Source organism: Triturus cristatus, chromosome 1_2, assembly GCF_964204655.1.
Source record: "Triturus cristatus chromosome 1_2, aTriCri1.1, whole genome shotgun sequence".
NCBI classification, from domain to species: domain Eukaryota; kingdom Metazoa; phylum Chordata; class Amphibia; order Caudata; family Salamandridae; genus Triturus; species Triturus cristatus.
In genome coordinates this window covers 218,199,206-218,221,151 of record NC_140580.1, presented here as the reverse complement: position 1 = coordinate 218,221,151, position 21,946 = coordinate 218,199,206, and positions in this window count along the sequence as shown.

Below are 21,946 nucleotides of genomic sequence, written 5' to 3'. Positions count from 1 at the left end.
CTCTGACAAGCGAAACGGTGCACTGAGAGCCTTGATGTTTAAGTAGAAGGCTAAGGAGCCGCTTGATGCTTGTCAGAAGATGACAAGTCATCAAGGCGTCAGCATGGTAGAAAGACTCCGCACCATGCGAAAAGCTGCATTCTATAATGATGTACAACATTTTTTTTAATTCCGAGAAGTGAAGGCTCCGGGGTCATAAATGGTAAAGTACAGTGGTACTTTAATGAAATCGAAAGTTAAGTCGGGGACAAAGTACAGAGGTAATTGATGGATTAAAAAGATTGTGTTTGGGGGGGGCGTGGCTTGACGCCCGAGCCGAATGGCGGCGTGTGGGTGAGGCTCCCGGCTCACCTGAAGGACGCGTTGTTCCGCGGCGCCCTTGCCGCCCGGCTGGAGGCACGAACAGCTGTTTGAAAGTCGGCAGCGCATTGGAGAATGCCTGCAGACCTCCGAGCGACGCATTTTCAGGAAGTTTCATGATGTGAGTTGCTGCTGAGGCTATATCCATAACGCGGCCGCCATTTTGATTTTACTCGCGAGTGCGCGCTTCTTGACAGGAAATTATGCCTTTGTTTTTTGGTTCTACGTATGCCCACATGCCTCCATGTGATCGTTTTTAGCTGCTTTTTGGCTGCATTTATGCCTGGCTATTCATTCTTTTGTTGCTGCATTTTCTTGACTGACTGACTTTTCCAGCAAATTCTTTGCTCTTCATTTGGCAGCCATTTTGTGCTCTTATTTTTAGCCGGCATTATTATTACTATTATATTTTTTCTTTTTATCCCTGCAGCCTTGAGAAATTGTCGGTACAATGCCTTTGGACCTTCATAGGTGGTGATATGCTCTGTGCTATACCCTTTTGAGAGGTTTTTTTTTCGCCATCCTCTTGGGTATTTTCACCGCCCTTGCCTCTTGGTTTCTTGGTGAGTACACAGCCTTTTTGGAATGTGACTGAAAAATTGTTATCTTCAGTGGGAAAGACGCTTTTGCCATATCCTGTTGATGCGCTTCACTGTTTAGCACCTCGCATTGCCTATTGGTGAATTCACCTTCCCTCTTGATAATTTCACTTCGCTGCGTTTGTTTTCCAACCTGCCTGAATCAATACGGAGTGCGTGGAGTGTGCTTTATGGGCAGAACGAAGCTGATCCATTCCTTATGTTCCAAGCCAAAATGCTATTTTGTCAAGAATTCGAAAGTCTTCTCTGAATTCTCTAAACTAATAGACTCCTCAGCCTTTGCTTTTCAAGACTTGGACATTGCAATGGAGCCCCCATCTACTGCCCCAGGGAAGTCCAACACCAAACGCTTAAAAAAAGACCCTCCGTCGCCTCCCAAATCGGCTTTGCCTGTGTCATTAGAGCTACTTCTGGAGGAAATAAGAGCTCTTCGTCCTTTCATGGAGGAAATCAACACTATATTACAAACTTTAACAGATAATTGGTCTCAGCTTGAGACAAGAGTCTCTTCTGTTGAACAAAACATCTCCTCCTTCAAAGAAACTTGTATCACCGTTTCTCATCTTCACTCTCAAGTCACTACGCTTCAGAAACAAGTCGAGGATTTGGAAAACCGTAACAGAAGGAACAACCTACGCATTTACGGCCTGGGAGAAGGTCTTGAGGGAGCAGACTCTATTTCCTTCTTCAAACCATTTCTTCCCAAACTGCTCAACATGCCAGATGGCACAACGCTCAACATTCAACGGGCGCATCGCTTAGGTCGTCTTCCATCGCAGGCCTCGTCCTCATCAAGACCTAGAGGTGTTATCTTATATTTCTTGGAATATGCAGATTTGTTAAAAGTCCTCTCGGCTGTAAGAGCTGCACCGAAGATCACATGGTCTGGCTCGTCTTTATTTTTCGCACAGGACTATGCTAAAGCTACTGCAAACCGTCGTAAAGCATTCTTAAACATGCGGGCAGACCTGCGTTTGATAGGAGCCAGATATGGTCTTTTCCACCTTTGTCTTTTTAAAGTTACACATAACAACAAAACAATTGCGTATGAAGATCCTCTATGGTTACAAAGCTACATCAATTCTTGTAAACCAATGGCTATGGATTCCTCAGGGCATGCCTCCTCTTTCAATGCCTGATGTGACTATTTATTGTACCCAATATTTAAGTTGCTGTTCCCCACAATGGGCTTTTTCATATCTCAGAATGTTCTCTTACCAGGTTCTTAGGTTCTGCTATTGTTGACCTTTTTTAGGTCTTAATTATTGATTGTATCTCCTGTTCTATTTTTTCTCATTAATGTTATTGATTTAACTTGTTATATTTATTCCAATGTTTATCTCTTTCTTTTTCTGTTTTGCCTCTGCAAATATTTCATTCTTATCTCATGATGTCCTTCCGGTTGTCTGTCTAGCCGACCCCTGGATGTGTCGTCCACTCCATGTGGTTCCACCCCCTCCCTCGTTTACACTTGGTCTTTCCCCGTGTAGGTATGTCATTATCCCACTGTTTCCATTGCTCTCACGTTTCAGCTTCACCTTCTCCATTCCTTTCACACTCCCCTTTCCCTCTTATCCTCTATGTTGTTTTCCTTTTTACCCTCCGTGTTTTACGCATTCACTCCTTTTGTACTTCATTCAATTTCGTTCATGAGGTGGTTTATTCCCAGTTTCAGGTGTTACTTATTTCTTTTACTTCCTGTTTGCTCTCATCTTCCCTTATTGAATCACAGCTCCAGCTCTACTTCTTCCAATTTTCCTTTTTCTACTTTGGACTCTTGACATCTTCTCTTATTCTTGCTTATCTGTATTATGCTCTCATCCCTAACTCCTTATGAATGGACCTTTGTTTGTTTTATTCTTTCCTATTTTCTTTCCTGACTTCTTTACTGTATCCCAAAGTTATTTCCGTATTTTCGATTTGTTAATACTCATATTCTGTTATGCCGCTGAAATTAGTATCATGGAATGTTAGAGGATTGAATTCCCCCATAAAAAGGCAAAGAGTTTTGTCTCATTTAGCGAAACTAAATGTAGATATAATCTTCCTGCTAGAGACTCATCTCACAGAGAATGAGTCGTTAAAACTAAAAAAAGGTTGGGTGGGGGAAGTATTTTATTCCACAGGCGATGGTAAGCGTAATGGAGTCATGATACTATGCCGCAAATCACTTAATTTCACGGTTCTTTCACAGGAGTCTGATGTAGATGGTCGTTGACTTAATGTCAAATTATTGATGAAGGATGTTCCAGTCTCTTTCTTTAACGTTTATGGTCCTACTGGTGGTGATGCTTCCTTTTGGCTCTCAATTGCCCTACAGCTTACTCTCTGTATGGAGGATAATTTCATATTGGACTGTAATCAGACTTTTGACCCTTTTGTGGATAGAAACTCCAAAGTCTCATTTGTGCCTAACAAACCACATAAATCCTTTGTTCATGCTATTACTCAACATAAATTGCTGGATGCGTGGAGACTTTGCAATCCTACCACGAGAGAATATACTTTTTATTCCCCGGTGCATCACTCTCAATCACGTATTGATTACTTTTTTATCTCTCATAACTTATCACAAGTACTCACAAAGGCAGAGATAGGACCTATACTATTATCAGATCATGCACCTGTTTTAATTGATTTAGACGCTTTACCTAAAGCTAATAGCCCTAAAAGATGGAGATTTAATAACTCCCTCTTGTTAGATCCGACATTTTCTTCTACTTTCGCTGCCTTTGTCGAGGAATATTTTTCCATGAATGATACTAATTCTTTACCTTTCCCCACTATATGGGATGCCTTTAAGGCTTCAGCACGAGATTTTATTTTAATTTACGATTTGTGGCCCGTAAGCGCAATACTGCGCGCAAACGCTCGTGCTCTTTACTACAACACATCAAGAGACTGGAGCATTCTTTTTATACATCCAATTCGAAAGTTGTTCTTGATACCCTTATAAAAGCAAAATTACATTTTAATAAGGAATCAACTGAAAATGCTTCATTGTATTTATTGAAACCCAGTGCAAAATATGATGGTGGGAAGAATAAGGCAGGAAAATTTTTAGCTAGTTACCTGAAAACCAAACACAACAAATTGAATATTAACTCTATTAATGATAATAATTCTATTTTAAAACTAAAAGATGCAGAAATTGTGGATGAATTTGCCCTCTTTTACCAGTCATTATATGCCTCTGAAACAGACCCTTCCAATCACATGTTATCAACTTTTTTTGCCTCGCTACATGCACCTCACCAACACTCCCTCGAATTGTCTTAATTAGAAACAGATATAACACAACAAGAACTTTTGTCTGCACTTCAACATCTAAAGAAGGACAAGGCACCCGGACCTGACGGATTTACTGTCGAATTTTATCTTCATTTTTCTAAATTATTATTACCTAAATTGTACACTTTGATTAATTCTTTTACCCTTCGGGGAAAATCCGAGGGTTCTTTCTCAGATGCTCACATATGTCTTATCCCTAAGGAAGGTAAAGATTTGAATTATTGTAAAAATTATAGACCCATTTCACTTGTCAATATCGACTATAAGATTTTTTCTAAGGCACTTGCCTTGCGCTTAGATCCCATTTTGCCATCTTTGGGCAAGGAGCAATCTGGTTTCATGAAAGGCAGAGTCATTAGTGATAACACAAGATTATTTTTCAATATCTTATCTAAAGCCACGCAATTAAAATATTCTCTTGCAGCTATAGCACTAGATGCTGAGAAAGCCTTCGATAGAGTGGAGTGGCAATATCTCTTTTTCACACTTAAGTGGTTTTGTTTTGGCCCTAAATTCATCTCCTTAATCTCCCTTTTATATTCTAATCCGCGTGCTGCTGTATGTGCAAATGGTCTCATATCTCCCTTCTTTAGTCTTGGCAGAGGAGTACGTCAGGGTTGTCCCTTATCCCCTTTTCTTTTCAACCTCGCTCTTGAGCCCTTTCTCTCGAAAATACGTCAGAATACACGCATACATGGTTTTCAAGTGCCTGATATTAACATTAAATTTGCGGCTTACGCTGATGAAATTTTGCTTTTTATTGCCAATCCTATTGAATCTATCCCCGCTTTTTTGCAGGAAGTACGTGCCTTCTCGCTAATCTCAGGATACAAGTTAAATAGTGATAAATGTGAAATTTTACCTTTGACTAAATTCACTTTTAAGGCTGATTTTACTTCAACTAATTTTGCTTGGAGGTCTTCCCACATCAAATATCTAGGTCTTTATTTTAAGTCCACAATAAAAGACACTGTAACCCTTTGTATGACTAATTGTTTTAAAAAAATCTCAGAGCATACTACTAAATGGCACCCCCTTTATCTTTCTTGGTGGGGACGCTTAGATACTATAAAGATGATGCTTTCCCCCATAGTTCTTTACACCATTTCTTTTTTTTTTTTTTTTTTTTTTTTTGAAAAACCTTTATTGACATTTCAATCATTAACAAGTATGGGCCTACAACCCCCCGGGGCCGGCCGCTAAGCAATCAGAGCAATAAGAGCAAATGTAAACACAGGCGGCACCTCGGAGAGCAGAATCTTCATTCCAATATAGTCCGGCCAGTGAGCCGCGCAGGTAGGACACCAGGAGAAAAAGGGGTTTTCATTTTATAATGAAACAAGACAGTAGGATCAGGTGCCAAACAATTTCCCAACAGCGATAAGGGGCAAGAATAATAGACGTAAGCAATAAGCCGCAATCTATTGGATCAATGGCGCAGACACGGGAAATTCCGGATGGGGAAGAATATCAAAAACAGTTGCGCCTGCAGGTCCCGGTACCTAACGCCCAGAGAACACCCCGGAAACTGTGGCACACATGAAGACGCGACGATTCACAACAAAGGAGGTGTACCGCGCTGATCCCAGAAAAGAAAAAACAAGAAGAAGCGGAGAAGAAAAAGGAGGCCATGGAAAAAGAGATAAAGACTAAAGAGTCCCCTCCCCCAACCCCCCACCCTGCACCTCTGCAAATGAGTATGGCCCCCCCCCCCAGCAGTGTGCCTGTCGCCCTGGAACTAGACCCGAAATATAGAAGAAACAGGGAAAAAGGAGTAAGAAAGAACCCCACCAGACGGGGGGTGGAGAAAGTATAATAAACTGGAGGAGGGCCTTCAAAACATACCCCCGGCTTCTCCCTCCCGCACGGTGAAGTCTCCCCACAGCAAACAATAAGCAGCACCAAATCGACCATATCAAAAAAGGGGAATGGGGAGCATTATGCACCAACTATGCTAATAACCATGAGAGTATGCAACCATGAGTCCGCCCGTCTACTAGATGACCACCCCCGAAGGATCAGCCTCATCCTTGACCACTCTTTGCAATTCTGCCCATGCCTACCCCTCGACCCAGCACCATGTCCGATGTTCCAAGGTAAAGGAGTGTCCAAAAACAACCGGGAAGCGACGCACACAGGTGGGGTGGAAGTCTCTGAGTACCAACATAGTCCGCATCATGGAGGGACGTCTTTCCCAGTGCTGCCCCAGGATCTGCACTGCACACAAGGTCCAGGAAGGCTGAATCAGCCAAAGTAGACAAACGTTGCTGGAATTGTCCCTGGGTCGCCGGAGGCCGTGCACGGGACAAGGCCACCACCTTCCACTCAGGTCCAATACCTCCGGAACAGATCAAACCCTCAGTTAGCCTATCACACGGTAGCATACTGTCCGGAGTGTCTGGCTGTGCACTAATCGCAGGGGTGGCCGCGACATTATCCTCCTGTGGGCAGTGTGGGAAGCCCCTGTGTACCTGTGGACCAGCATGCCGCCACTGTCCCAACGCTGATGCCACACCATCGAGCTTACTCCCCAAGACCCCGGCGCCACGAGCCAAGGAGAAATGAAGGGCACCAAGGGCCTCTAAGAGGTCGCCGTACCCCAGCACAGCTCTCTGCGATCGCTCCGCCACACTCCCAAAAGTCACACACTCCCAATCCTGCTGCGACCCAGTGGACAGGATGGTAGGCTGCATAGCAACAAGATGGCCGCCGGGAAGGCCCGACTCGTATTGGGGCCGGGACCCAGGGACAAGCGCCTCGAGGTCCACGTCGCTGGAGACAGGGGTCCGGGGGCAGGCACAAATCCAGCCGTTGCGTGGTCACGGGCAACAGTCGTCCCCGCCACGGACCAGCTCCCGCGAAAAGCCGGGAGCAGCCCGCAAGGATCAGGGCGAGCTAGGGGCGGCGTCCGGGCAGCTCACCGTCAAAGGCAGGGGGAAGCACCGAAGAATCTGAGAATTGCACCCCCGGGCATGTCCTCGGTCCGCTACGCTTAGCAGTGGGAGCGACTACGGCAAAATGCAGGCCGAGGGCAGCACCGCTCCGGTGGACCGACTCCACCCAGTCACCACAGGCCGCTGTTGTTAAACTGCCACCCGGCCAAGGCGTCCACTCGAGGTCCCGGCTCCGGGGCTGCACGGGCCGCAAAGTTCAACTGCAGATTTCTCCGGCGGTACGGCAGCCAGAAACCTCGGAGTTACACGATCGGTTGCCACTCTCATTCACAAACACGATCTCATAGCGCAGACTGAGGATCTCGTGCAGGATATCCGTGCGGGATGCGGAGGTTCACGGAGCCGGGAATCTACGCTGCCGTCCCGGTCGCCATCTTGGCTCCTCCCCCTTTACACCATTTCTAATATTCTGGTCCCAATTCCAACTAAGCTATTTAAATCTATTAATTCAGCACTATTCGCTTTTCTGTGGAACAATAAAAAACCCCGATTATCGGCCTATAAGTTAACTCGTCCTAAAACTGAAGGAGGAGTTAACTTTCCTAATTTTCCTTCTTACCACAAAGCATTTTTATTACGACAGGCTTCATACTGGCTACTTGATTCCACAACTGATTGTCCTTTATGGACATCAGTTGAACGTTCGCTCCTATCTCCATTCTCGTTCAATGAATATCTTTCTTTTTCTCGTAAACCCCAAACACTATCCACTCCCCATTTTAAATTCACTTCCAAACTTCTTTGCCCTTTATATCCTCTGACTCATGACACTCTTGATTCTTTTTTAGCCTCCACTATCTGGCATAATAAAATCTTACTAATACATAATAAGCCCTTTTACTGGAAAACATGGAGACAACGTGGTTTATTATGGATTCATCAATTATTTTCAGAAGTTGGCTTCATCTCATTCTCTTCGCTTCAACAGGCTTATAATTTGCCTAACTCCTTTTTGCCTAAATATCATACACTCCGTACCGTAATACTTGAAATTTACACTCAACTTGCCAATAATTCTACTGTTTCCTCAACTACCGGCCCTTCCACTGGATTATCTACTACCCTACGTACCAAACCTAAAGCCTCCACTCTATATAATTTCCTTCAATCCGCAGGCATACCAAGGCAAAAATCCAAGATTGAATCTGCTTGGGAAACAGATTTTAATTAAGTCTGGTCCCTGCCAACATGGCACAAGATTTGGATTAAAATACGCAAAACTTCACGAACACAAACATTGTTTCATATATATAACAGGATTTTGTTCTCTCCACACTCTTTGAACAAAAGGTTCCCCATAGTACAAACTACTTGTTGGTCTTGTACGTCTCCTGATGCCACCCTTTTTCACATGCTTTTTTCTTGCCCTTCAGTGCGTAAGTTCTGGATCCAGGTTTGGTCTCAAATTAACTTAATTTTTGGCACTAATTTCCCATTTTTCGTAAGGGACATTTTCTTAGGAAGCCTCTCACCAGTATGGGACAATTGTGAAATTAATGTTAAAATTGTGGACCTGTTAATTGCCGTTGCTTTTCAGCAGATTACGAGAAATTGGAAAGACGCTACAAAAATTTCTTACAAAGCTTGGTGGTATGATATCTGTCACCATCATAGACTAGATACATTTTTGCTTTTCCCTTTCCATATGGCTACGAAACGACTTCAGTTATGGTCACCTGTTCCTGCCTTTTTTGACAAGTGTGCTTTGCAACATGTTTTACCACTCCCATCTCAGCAAGAAGTTTTTAAACCTCCATGATTTTTATTATCGCTTTTCTGTTTATTCTTATAAACTGTGTGCTGTATCACTCCTATATTTATTCTGCTGTATTCTTGTTTTTTATTTTCATTTATGTATTCATGCTGGATGCCCCTACATTGCACTGTTTTTTGCTTGAAACTTGTATCGTTTTTGCCTCCTTCTTACCTTTCTCTTTAATAAAAATTTCCTGAACTAAAAAAAAGATTGTGTTTGCGCAGGGTCAGACAGTCGGTTAAGGTGTGTAACCACACATGTTCCCGTTGTTTCTTCATGCTTTGTACAGATGGTCATCTGGCTCGCTGGCTCGCCGGCAGATTAAGATCACGTCACTGAACATTAAAGGCAAACTCAAGGTATTGTGGAATATATAGCGGGCACATAGGCAGACACTAGTTAGGTGTAAATTATGGGAGCAAAAATAGCCACATGAAGTAGCCTGATTGAAAAGAGCCTAGGATGTGCATGAAAAAGATCCCGAGATGTACATTATAGGCTTCATCATAACTTTATTCGACGGTTGAATCATCAAAGTACAACATATAAAAATATATATCAGTTATTCAAAATTCAAAATACGACAAATTTCCCAAAAAATATAAAATAGTTAAAATTAACATTAAATTCCATGACACAACTCTCAAAGATAATATAAAACTACAATATCTTTAAAATATTCCCAATTTACTAAAGTCTATAACAAATTCAACATTTCTAACACATTTAAATCAATAGTAAATGTCCATATCCTCAAATTAAGAAGACATTTAAAAACAGCTTTTAGAGCGAATTGACCATGTCCATTTGAGGAATTTCGCAACTGCTATCGCAATTGTAGGGTTAGAATCTGTACTTAAAATTCTCAGGGCGTCCACATACCTCCGAGTACCCATAAGCCGACAAATGGGTTTTATCCATATTCGGCGAGGTGCAAGATATTGAGGACAGCCAAACAAAATGTGACTGACAGATTCTTGTTGGTCGGGACACCAGGGGCATCTGTCACTTGAAGACCCCACCCATTTCATCATAAACTGCCTAGTTGGGAGGGTACCAGCCCTAAATTGAAAATACAGTTTACGATCATATGGCCTTTCAATAACATCCCAATATTCTTCAAGCATAGGCCTGGTCTTAAATTCGAGAAAACGACCCATGAGATTTGTTGGTAACTTCTCCAACATTATTGAATGGTGGACCATTTCCCAATATCTTGCTTTTAAAAGTTTTTTACATGGGAAGGTTGCATTTTGAGGATTATCCCACAGATCTACCATTCCCATCTTCCCTAATAGGGATCTAATCTCACTCAGCCATTTTATTTTATGAAAAGGATCATTATTAATAATATCCATAAGGCCTCGAGCGTAATGCGTTAACTCCTCTGTACTCCATATTCTACACCAATATAACAATGGGCGCAAAATTACTAAATCTTTAATCCCTTTTCTCCCTAGATCCCATTGTAGAGGGATTAAAGGGGTACTTTGTGGTACACCAGTTAATTTGCGAAAAAACTAATTTTCCACCTTAATCAAGCAGGATACGTTTTCAAAGCCCCATAGTTCAGCTCCATATAGAGCTGAACATAACACCTTCATCCCATAGATCTCAAGAGCTGGGCAGATAGGTTTAGTCTGTGATGTTTTGAATTTTTGTAGGAGACAACCTGCTTGTTGCTGATGTTTAAGGACAGCCAAATTAATATGGTTATTCCAACGCATGTCTCTCTGCAAAGTCACCCCTAGGTAAGTGAAAGCGTCCACCTGTTCTAGTGGACATTTGTCCATGACTATATTGCCTCTAAAAGATCTGTGTTCATTAAACGCCATGAACTTGGTTTTGACAGTGTTTATTTCCAGCCCATGCAGGCGACAAAAATCTACAAAGCGCGACAAGGCTTTCTGAAGGCCACAGGGAGTTTTAGAGATGACCAAGGTGTCGTCTGCAAACAAGAGGACAGGGATGCGAATACCATCCAGCACCGGGGCATCGGTGGGGGTCAGAGAAAGGTAATCCACCACCCCATTGACAAAGAGCGAGAACAGGGTAGGCGCCATAACGCACCCCTGCCGCACTCCCCGCTCAACGGGGAAGGCTTCAGTAGCCTCCCCCTGTATTCCCCACCAAACCTGTGCAAAAGTGTTCTCATGCATGCGGACAATCAGTGTTAATAATTCTGGGGCCATCCCCAAATCCTTCAAAACCTGCCATAATTTGTCACATGGGACTAGGTCAAAAGCTGCCCTCAGATCCACGAACACTGCATACAGGGACCCTTTCTCTACACAGTGCGCCAGTACAAAGTTACAAAACGAAAAACTTGATCAATTGTACTTGTTTTCCTACGAAATCCTGCCTGTAATGAACTCAAGATATTATTATCATCCATCCAATCCTGCATTTTAAATAGCACTAGCCTTCCCATAATTTTTTTAATGGAATCAATCAGGCTGATAGGCCTGTAATTACCTGGAACAGCCTTGTCCCCCTTTTTATAAACCAGCACTATTTCTGCCCCCTTCCAAGAGGAGGGAACATCCCCGCCCAGGGTTATAGCATTTGCCAGTTGAGCTATATACACCCGCCATGTTTGATTATCATTTAAAAAAACATCTGCGGGAATGCAGTCCATGCCTGGGGCCCTACCAACTGATACAGTCTCCAAAGCCCTGTCCACATCTTTCAAACTAAAGGTAACATCTTTATAAAATATATATTGATTAGCGTGACCACACTCATAACTTCCACTACGTGCATATTGTGGTTTAAAAAACTCTACCCACATGTGTTGCGCAACATTATTCTGTGGGCGTTCAGGACACCCTCCCCTATCCCATTTAAATATATCCCAAAACAATTTTGGATTCTTAGCTTTACATGCGTCTTTCAGCTCCTGCCACTTACATCTATCCCATAACTTCTTCGCCTCATTCTTCGCCTTCTTATACAGCCCCCTCGCCTCTCTAACCAAAATGGGATCCTGCTTCTTTATAGCCACACCCAGATTCAATCTGGCTTGTTTACAAACCGCATTATACCAGCTTTCCACATTCCTTCTGTTTTTCCTATTTCCAAGGCCCGATTTACAAAAATAAAACTTCAGGTGATCAAAGAGTTTTCCATGCTCTTGAACAATACAGGACTGGGGGTCAGCAATCTTCACAAGGGATCCCAAATCTACCAACACTTTATTTACATCTTCCCTAATTAGCGTCAAGGTCTCGAGGTACTTAGCGACCTAGCTCCAATTAAGATGTCTCTCGTCATTTGCTAGGGTTACTTCAGGGACTATACTGTCATAGTTAACTACTCCCAATCTACCTGTTTCCAATTTAAAGGAAGAGGTAAGTGGGTTATGATCACTCTCTAGGCGTGTAATGACAGCCATGTCCATAAGGCAATGCCATAATTTTAAATGGACAAGCAAGTAATCTATTCGGCTAGACCTATAGCCGTTGTCATACGTAAAACTTCTCTGCCTATCAGAGTGCGTGCGCCCATTGGCGGCCCTTAGATAATTTCCCATGCATAATCCCTTAAGTTGTATAGCCGCTTCAGTCCACTTTTTTATGGGTACCAACTGAAGTTGGGGAATACCCCATCTGGAGTCTTCCTCCTCCGTTATCTTTTGGTCCTCATAGCCTAACGGTTCGAATGTAACATTAAAATCCCCCGCAATAAGCGGGAATGAGTTAATTGGTAGGATCTCAATTAAGTTATCCAAGGCTGAAACTACCATCGATTTTTTACCTCCTGGGAACCCTCTTGCATATACATTAAAAATATCTAAACTACCACCAGTCGACAAACTAAGTCTCACCGCCAATATATCTTTATTTAGAACCGGGAGTTGCCTCATGTTACAACTTAGTCCCTGTTTGACCCAAATCACTAATCCTCCCATAGGCCGTCCCCTTTCCTTTCTGTCAGCAGGGACAAAGAAATTCACATACCCTTCACGAAAGGCAGGTTCCACCAACCAGGTCTCTTGGAAGAGGCAGATGTCATATGTGTCAACAAAGGTGTACCAATCAGCCAGATTCAATTTGGAACCGAGACCCGCCACATTCCAAGATACCAGTGACAAGGATGAGGATCTATTGGATTTGCTATAAACATTTTCAACCTCCCTGTACCTACATCCAATTCAATTAGAGATGATGGAGTCACCATTACATTACCTTCCTGTTCTAATTGAACTATAGTCTCGAAGCTTGAATGGTTCACACCTAAATTCCGGGGTATACTTTCATATAGATTCTCATCATTCACCTGCATGACCCGCAAACATCTTTCTAGTGGTGGTGATCGACATCAATCACAATCTTCTAATCCTGACAATACCTCGAATCTATTGCGATCTGTAAGACCCCTTACATTATTCCTATTCCAAACCCCCCTATTCGATAACAGTTTCCTGGGTGCTGGAACTATTATTGGATAAAAAAAAGTCAAGGGTAATGACTGAATCACAGTGTCTGTAACCTCATAAGCCCGTTTGCAAATGTGATCGACAGCCCTCCGATCTCTAAAATTGATAATTATACAATCACCGTCTGTTGACGTTCTCCGCACCCCCACTCAGTCCACTCTTCTCACAAACAATATTTCCGTCAATACGTCAGGGGGGAGAGGGCGATTTGTATTAAGCCAAAAGATACATTTGTTCTTAAGTTCCATGTACGTCTCCCCCTTATCCTGACACAATTGGGGAACACCCACAAGAACCACCACATACGGAGTAGAATCCAGAGGAAGATCAATGCGTGGTAAATTTTGTGAGGGGTGCGCTGCAAGGGTAGGAGCATCCCTCGCCAGTTGAGACTGGGTCACAAATCTCGGAGCCTTTGTTGCCTCTATCCTATCGCTAGAAGGGGGTGGATTAATAGGTTCTACTGGAGATTTATCGATGAGTAAAGATATAAGGCCAAGGCCCATAGATTTGTCATCGTATTTTTCCTTCCCCCCCTGAGAGGAAACTGGGGCCATTACGATTCCTGTTTTCTCCACTTGAGCCTTTTTAGTGTTTTTTGCTCCATTTACCCACACACCACCCCGCAATTGGCCCGATGCAACAGCAAGTTCTAGACAAACTAATCTACTTTCAATGCTACCAAGTCTGTCATAGATTGGGAGGCAAGTCTTTTTAAATATGTCTTCCAACTTGCTCCAAAGGTTAGATCCCAATTCATCTGTCGAAACATCCACTGTAGGGCTCGGGGGGTCCATGTCTATTTCAACGATTGGATGGCATGTGATGGGGCTAGTTGAAGGTATTAAAGCTGAAGGACCATTGATTTTCATTACTTTGGCTTTCCTTCCCTTTATTTGTGTTTGTGCTCCATTCCGCTTCCTTTTGTATGTTTTATTTACTGCTTGGTGACACACCCCAGCTTTATTACCATGGGCAGATCTAGTCTTAACACACGATAGCGGTGTCCCAGAGTCTCTAGTGTCCAATTTAGAGTTTGCAGTGGCAGTAGTGCGGGTTTTACGTGGCTGCAAAACAGTCCGACATCCATCCGTCTGTAAAGGGGAATTCTCCTCTCTTTCATCGGTGTCTATCATTGCATCAGTAACCGATACCGAAGAGGGCAAGGGGGAATTAGCTAGGGTTAATCTACCCAGGGAAGATCGTTTACTAAACGCAATATCCAACGATAATCTTTTTTCTGTTAGTTCAATTTCATGCGCCAAAACGGACGAAGCTCTAACAAGGAACTGGTCCAAAGTGCCTACTGTTAGACCGCCCAACATAGTTTTTTAGAGAGGTTAGGCATAGGTTTACAACTGGTACACTAACCTTACTTGCCGATGTTAGGGGGGGTGGCCCGTCTCGTCCTCTCCGTTCTCGAACGGGCTCAAACAGGCGTCCCGCGATGCGTCCAGGGTGCGTGGTTAAATACTACCACCAGGTAAATAGGAGGTTACCGGGAAGAGGCACCAGCTGTGTAAAGAGCTAGGGCTGCTGGTCCTCGCAGTCCCGCAAGAATGTCCACAATGCTGCTACGAGCACTAGCAGGTATTAGAAAGTTGATGGAGCTTCTTTCAAAAACTGAGAGTCCGCTGAGAGTCAACTGAGATTCCGCTGTCCGCAGTCCACGAGCGGAAATAGATGATAGTTGTATGGCCCAGCCCAGTCTCGAACAGTCTCGACGGCCCGCCCTCGAGGGGCAAGACAGCGCTTTAAGCGCAGGGTGATGCCTCACCCTTGTGAGTGGCGGTGGCTGAGAGAAAATGACTGGTGCACCCTGGAACTTGTGGTCCCACCGGGGCGAGGTGCTCAAAATCAAAGATGTTGTTGGCAACTGTCAGGGCTACCAGGGACTTCGGTCCCACCAGGAAGTTTGCAGGGATCCCCCAGATATCAGCGCAAACATGTGAATCAAGGTAGCATTATCCTGATCACTAACCTCTTACCAGGGCTGCCAAGTGATCAGTGTTGAAGACATCATAGGAGATTAAGGCATGAGACCTTTAGCATTGATTATATTGCAGGAAGCGAAGTCTGTAAAATATTATAAATGTTGAAAATAAAATTAAAAGTGGTAAAATCTCAATTAAATAGGCTCAAATTCTCACCGAGTGCCCAATTAATACACAGGTGTTCAGATGAAATAAGGAAAATGTGGCTGCCTGCAGTAGGGGACTCGCTCCTGGCCCCTGGCGGCAGCCTCCAAATGCCCTCAATGCGATTCTACCTGCAGGCTCCACACACTATGTGCAGAGATCGCCGAAAACAGCCGGCGTCCTCCTCGCACCCTCCTCGCACTTCCTTTTTACCTTTCTCTTTAATAAAAATTTCCTGAACTAAAAAAAAGATTGTGTTTGCGCAGGGTCAGACAGTCGGTTAAAGTGTGTAACCACACATGTTCCCGTTGTTTCTACATGCTTTGTACAGATGGTCATCTGGCTCTCTGGCTCTCCAGCAGATTAAGATCACGTCACTGGACATTAAAGGCAAACTCAAGGTATTGTGGAATATATAGCGGGCACATAGGCAGACACTAGTTAGGTGTAAATTATGGGAGCAAAAATAGCCACATGAAGTAGCCTGATTGAAAAGAGCCTAGGATGTGCATGGAAAAGATCCCGAGATGTACATTATAGGCAAATGTTCAATCGTTAAAGGTAGTCTGCGAGTGCTAGCCAGAGGCAACCTTAACTACTCTGGAAAAATCCTCAATTACATTGTCTTGACACCGTGAAGCGTATGGTTTAACGTTGCTACCGGCACATACCGAGAGAGTGTTGGTTTCACAAACAATTGATCAAGGAATCACATATGTAATATGCATGTAGTTACTGCTTATTTCCATTCTATACCAACGTTCATGTGCAGTTATATGATAGTATATAGACATAGTATATGGAAAAAGTCACACCGGGAAACCATCGCCATGGTTGTGTTATGAATACTCTATACGTACAAATACATAGTAACCTCTAAAGTAGTGTCACAAGAGGGGCTGGGAAGGAATACCACTGAACCTCTCGGGTCATATTACATGTACCACTCAATGATTGTGCAGTAAACTTATGTAAGTGGTGGGTCAACAGACCTCATACGAGAAAGTAAATTGTAACCATGGGTTGGGATGCACTCATTGGGTAGGATAATTATTCCGACGCTAGGAGGGATAAATGTGCATGGCTGGCATCTAATTCATTCAGGCCAATGCGTATTGAGTCCAAACGATGCATCCATTTGCACTCTCTCACATTGAGGATGGTTGCAATTTTACCCCCTCTGGTTCCAAGGGTGGCCTTTTCAAGTACTAGCCATTTGAGATCCTCTGGCCCATGTTGTGCATCTCTGAAATGCTCCAGAAGGGGGGCCCCTTGGACTTCACAGCGTATCCTGCTGCAGTGTTGCAGAATGCAAACTTTGACCTTCTGTTGCGTTTGACCTACGTATATCATGTCGCATGGACAGAAGATTCCATATATGACATTTGACGTGTTGCAGTTAGTAAAGGATTTCAAATCAATGTTATGCTGTTTGTGGGTGAACTGTTTTGTCTGAATGGTCATTTTTCAAGCCTTACAATGGCCGCATTTGTAGTGGCCGAGTGTAGGGTGTAAGTTCCCAACACCTGGATTGATGGTTTCCTCTGGTGAATCCAGGAGTGACTGTACCACAAAGTCCTTCACATTTTTAGCCTTCTTGAAAGAATGCATAGGTAATTCCGGCTGTTCCAGGTCATCTGATATTAAACCCCAATGTTGGTTGGTAACCTTCTTAATAGCGTTACTCCGAGTGGAGAACGTTGTCACGCATATCATCCTTTGCATAGGGTCGCATTGTCTATCTTTGGGGGTCAGTAGTGTTTCTCTTGGGCTGAACCAAGCCCTCTTACGAGCTCTCTTGACCAGTCTCTTCGGATAGCCCCGTTGTACAAGTTGGTCGCTCAGCTCCTTGGATTCCTTCATGAAGTCTTCTTTCTTGGTGCAGTTCCTATGGATCCTCAGGAACTGCCCAAAGGGCAAGTTGTCCCGTAGACCCCTCGGGGGTGGCTAATGTAGCGAAGTAATGAATTGTGTTCAGATGGCTTATGATATACTGTAGTGTATAGTAGATTATTCCCATTCCTGATGGTGATGTCAAGGAAGTCAATCTTGTCTGGGTCACAATGTATGGTGAACTGTATATCCTCGCTCCCCTGATTCAACCATGAATGAAAATTGCCAAGCTCGACTGAGTCACCAGTCCAGATCAGCAAAATGCCGTCTATGTAACGCTTCCACAAAGTAACCTGAGCGTGATAAGGGTTACTTGTGCAAAATACGTGTAAATGTTGAAATTGATCCATAAAGATGATCACTAGGTCTGGAGCAAATGCCGCCCCCATCGCTACACCTTTAGTCTGAAGGTAAAAATGGCCTTGAAAAAAGAGGAAATTCTGCATCATTGCGATACGGAGTAGTTTAATGATAAGTTCAGTAGGTACAGCCACAGGTGCTATTCTCTGATCCAGGGCTATCTTCAGCACTTTAAGGGCCTGTTCTTGGGGTATACTGGTGTGGAGTGACACGATGTCTAGGGTCACCAGAAGTTGTTGGACTGGGTCTAATTGTTGCTGGTCCACTAGGTTGATCGTCTACATTGTATCCCTTAGGTATGCCTTCGTTGTTTCTGCTATGGGCTTTAGAAAGAAGTCCACGTATCTACACAGAGGTTCGTGTAGAGATCCGCAACCTGAGATGATGGGTCGTCCAGGCGGGTTCTCCATATCCTTGTGAATCTTGAGCAGTGTGTAAATCGTTGTGAGGTGAGTCTGCTGTTGATTTAGAAAAAGAAATTCCAAGTTGGAGAGGAATCCTTGCTCTACACCCTCCTTAGTGATTTACAAGATCGCTTTCTCCAGTTCTTTTTTAGGGTCCGACCTCAGTTTTCTATAGCTGATTCCATCTTGCAGTTGGTTCAAGATCTCAGTTGTATATTTGGTAATGTCCTGCACTACAATAACGCCGCCCTTCTCAGCGGGCTTGATCACGATTCCCTTATTCTGATTCAAGGACACTAGGGCTTCCTGTTCCGTTTTGGTGACTTTGTAGTTAACGTTTTATTTTTGGCTTTAAGAACCTTGGAGACATCTCTCAGCACCACGCTCTCATAAGCAATGATTTTACTGGTCATGGCATGGGACGGTGGGACAAAGGTGGATGGTATCCTCAATCCTGTCTGGGAAGACACCCCCGGTGTAGGAGATTGTCTGAAGAAATAGCGTAGGCGAATCTTCCTAAAAAACGGTGGAACTCCGTCTTTATGGTGAAGTGATTCGAATGGGCAGTGGGCACAAAGGAGAGACCTTTGCTCAGCACCTTAATCTCTTCTTCTTTGAGAGTATAGGAGGAGATGTTCACTATTGTATTCTCCGGTTGTTTTACCACCTGTAGACCCTGCAGCGGGTTTGAATCTCCCCATGGCTCTCTGGTTGGAACCGGACCTACTTCTGTGCTCTCATGCAGCCTCTCTCCCAGTTCCCGCTGAACTGTTCCTGCCCCCGCTGGTGTCCTTAAGGCCAGCTGCCGCTCCTTCACCTGGATGGATGCCATTGTCCCTTGTCAAAAAAAGGAGGAGGTCCCTGAGGTTGGTACCAACTGTCCTGGTATCTGTAGTCTGTACATTTCACAGCAGCAGTAATTAAATGATCTATATGTGGTGAAGCAGGAAGAGTTTGAGGATGATATATATACTCAGAGACTAAAACGATGACCAAATGGGAGCCGTGTGTGAGGAGGAAACTGATGCTAGCCCCCCCATTCGCCACCAAGTAAGAACAGCAAACAGGGAATTAGGAATTTTAAAAGTACTATTTGAAAAAAGGGGAAATAGGGATTGGAAATGACAGAGTAAACACACTGGGGTGAATGTCACACCTATCAGGTGCTTTAGACGATTCAGACTGTCTCAGTCTCTAGGAGGTATTTAAAGATGTCGCACACAACCCTGGTACAGTGAGTCAGACTACAACAACAAAGGTAGATGGTAAGTGACCATAGTGGTGCCAGTATAATAATACTTAGTAAGAGATTGACGATAATTTACCAGCAGAGGACTGAGGTTTTCCTTCCCTTAGCTATAGAGCACCAGGAGACACTGAGAAGCAGTGGTCGTGTCCAAAATAGCACATCTGATGAAAGTCAATATAGTGTAGATCTTCCGAGATATACAGAGGAAGAGCATAGTGAAACACAAATGAAATTGGTAAAACAGTAATATTTTGCTATTTTGTTAATTCAACACCTATTAATACTGTCTGGGCAAAGTTGCATTCCAACACTGAGATGAGAAGAAGAGGTGCTCGCTGTCAAAATCACACAGAAGATGAAAGTCAATGTAGTGTAGATCTTCAGAGGCATACAAAGGAAGAACAAATGAAAACACAAAGGAAAAAGGTAAAACAAAACAAAGGTGCAGGGAAATGCCAAAACAGTGAATGACCTAAGCCAGCAGGAGCTATACATTTAGACAGCCATAAGCCAACTTGTCCCTGCCACTCGGCTGCTCAAATTACCCTGGATGTGATTATTTTTTTAATCTGATTGCCTGGCCTTTTCTTTATTACCTGGCAGACCCAGCTACTGTACCTCAGCCCTAGTCTCCTATGAATCAATCTCGACAGTCTCCATGCCTGGGGTGTTCAGCTACTGACCATGTCCCAGCTCTTTTTTCTTCAGGTAAGAAAGCCTTACTGGCTCTGTCCATAAGTCATGACAGTTGTCAATTATTATTAGCAAACTGCCAATGCAAAGTATTTTGACCGATTACATTGGGTAGCATTATTATAACACAATAGGTACTTTTTTAAAGACTGTCTAAATCTCTGAGTGTGAGCATTAGTCTAACGATGATACCAAGAAGAAGGAGCTTTTTCAGTGCCAAGGGAAGAACATAGGGCTACATGTATGAAGCCTTTTTGAATTCACAAATGGTCCAATTTACAGAATTGGGTCGTTTGGGATCACAAAAAGGTTTTTTGTGATGTGTGAAACCGAAATTGTAATTTGGTCACGTCACTGAATTGCAATTTGGGTTTGTGACCAAATACTGAATCATTATTTGGAGGGCCTCCCTCCCAAGTTCCAAATGGGAATGGGGTATAATAATGTTTTCTTACTGAAATCCAGATGCAAAATATTAATATTTTACCAACTACAAAAATGCCGTGGTAACCCATTTGCAAAGTGGAAGGAGTCCCCAAGGGAACCCTTCCCCATTGTGAATATTGCTCAAGAACATTTTATAAGGATAGGCGTATTCCTTTTCCTTTAAGGAAAACTGATTGCACTTAAAAAATTGCTTTATTTAAAACCAGTCAAATATATGGTGCTCTCCTGATCTCAGCAGAAGGTAAATAAACTGAAAAAAATTACAGTGCAACTAAAGACATTGTTTTTTTTTTTTTTTTAAACCAAACAAGCCAGTTCAAATTTTGAATCTCAACATGGCAAACGAAAAACACTTGATTACCTCAGGGCAGTTGTTGGACACTGACTAGGGTCAAACTAGTTGGTCCCACTTCACTTGATACTTACCTCATGAAGGTGCTGGGTAGTGACTAGGGGCAAAATAACTGTCCTACTTCACCGGGTGCTTACCTCAGGGCAGGTGCTGGATGGTGACTGGGGAATACAATTACTATTCTCCTCCCACAGGTACTTACCTCACAGCAGGTGCTGGACAGTGACTGGGGGGCAAAATTACTATTCCTACTCCGCCATTTACTCACCTCAGAGCAGGTGCTGGACAGTGACTGGGGGGCAAAATTACTATTCGCACTCTGCCGGGCTCTTTACTCAGTCCATTAAGTGAACAGTGGTTCTGCCACCAATTAGCTTTAGAAAGCGTAAAACGTATTTTTACAATTTGTCCCTCTACTAAGATGAGACTGTCATTTAATGAAGAATATCAAAAGAAGTCCAAACAGGAGAATCTCATGTACTTCTGAATCAGTATAAGATTTTATGACAAATTTATGAAAATTGTGTACTTAAAAATGAAAACAGAACATATATATGCACACACATATATATAGTGTACAATTACTCTTATTGACAAATTAATGATGTGAGGTGAAAACCCAAAAATGTATTTACATATCTCAACACAATATATTCATAACAAATGAACATATATCAAAGACACACATTTAAACACAGTGTGAGGTATATGAAAATATGATTCAACCCGACTAGCAATTGGTCTTGTTATACTCTATTGGTCTGAGTGATCATTAACACTTGAAAGTATGCGTCGACGTTTCGACCCCTGGACATTAATGCGATTTTGTGATCATCTGTAGGGGGTCTTCTTCAGGACTATATATAGAGTCTGTGTGTGTCCTGTTTAAGAAAAATATATATACACTCTTTAAAATTTATGTGGGGTTTGGACAATTATAATTATATGTGGAGAGACCATGTGTCTCTGCTCACCTTTAAATAAGGTTCCACCTTGATACCAGAATAATGAT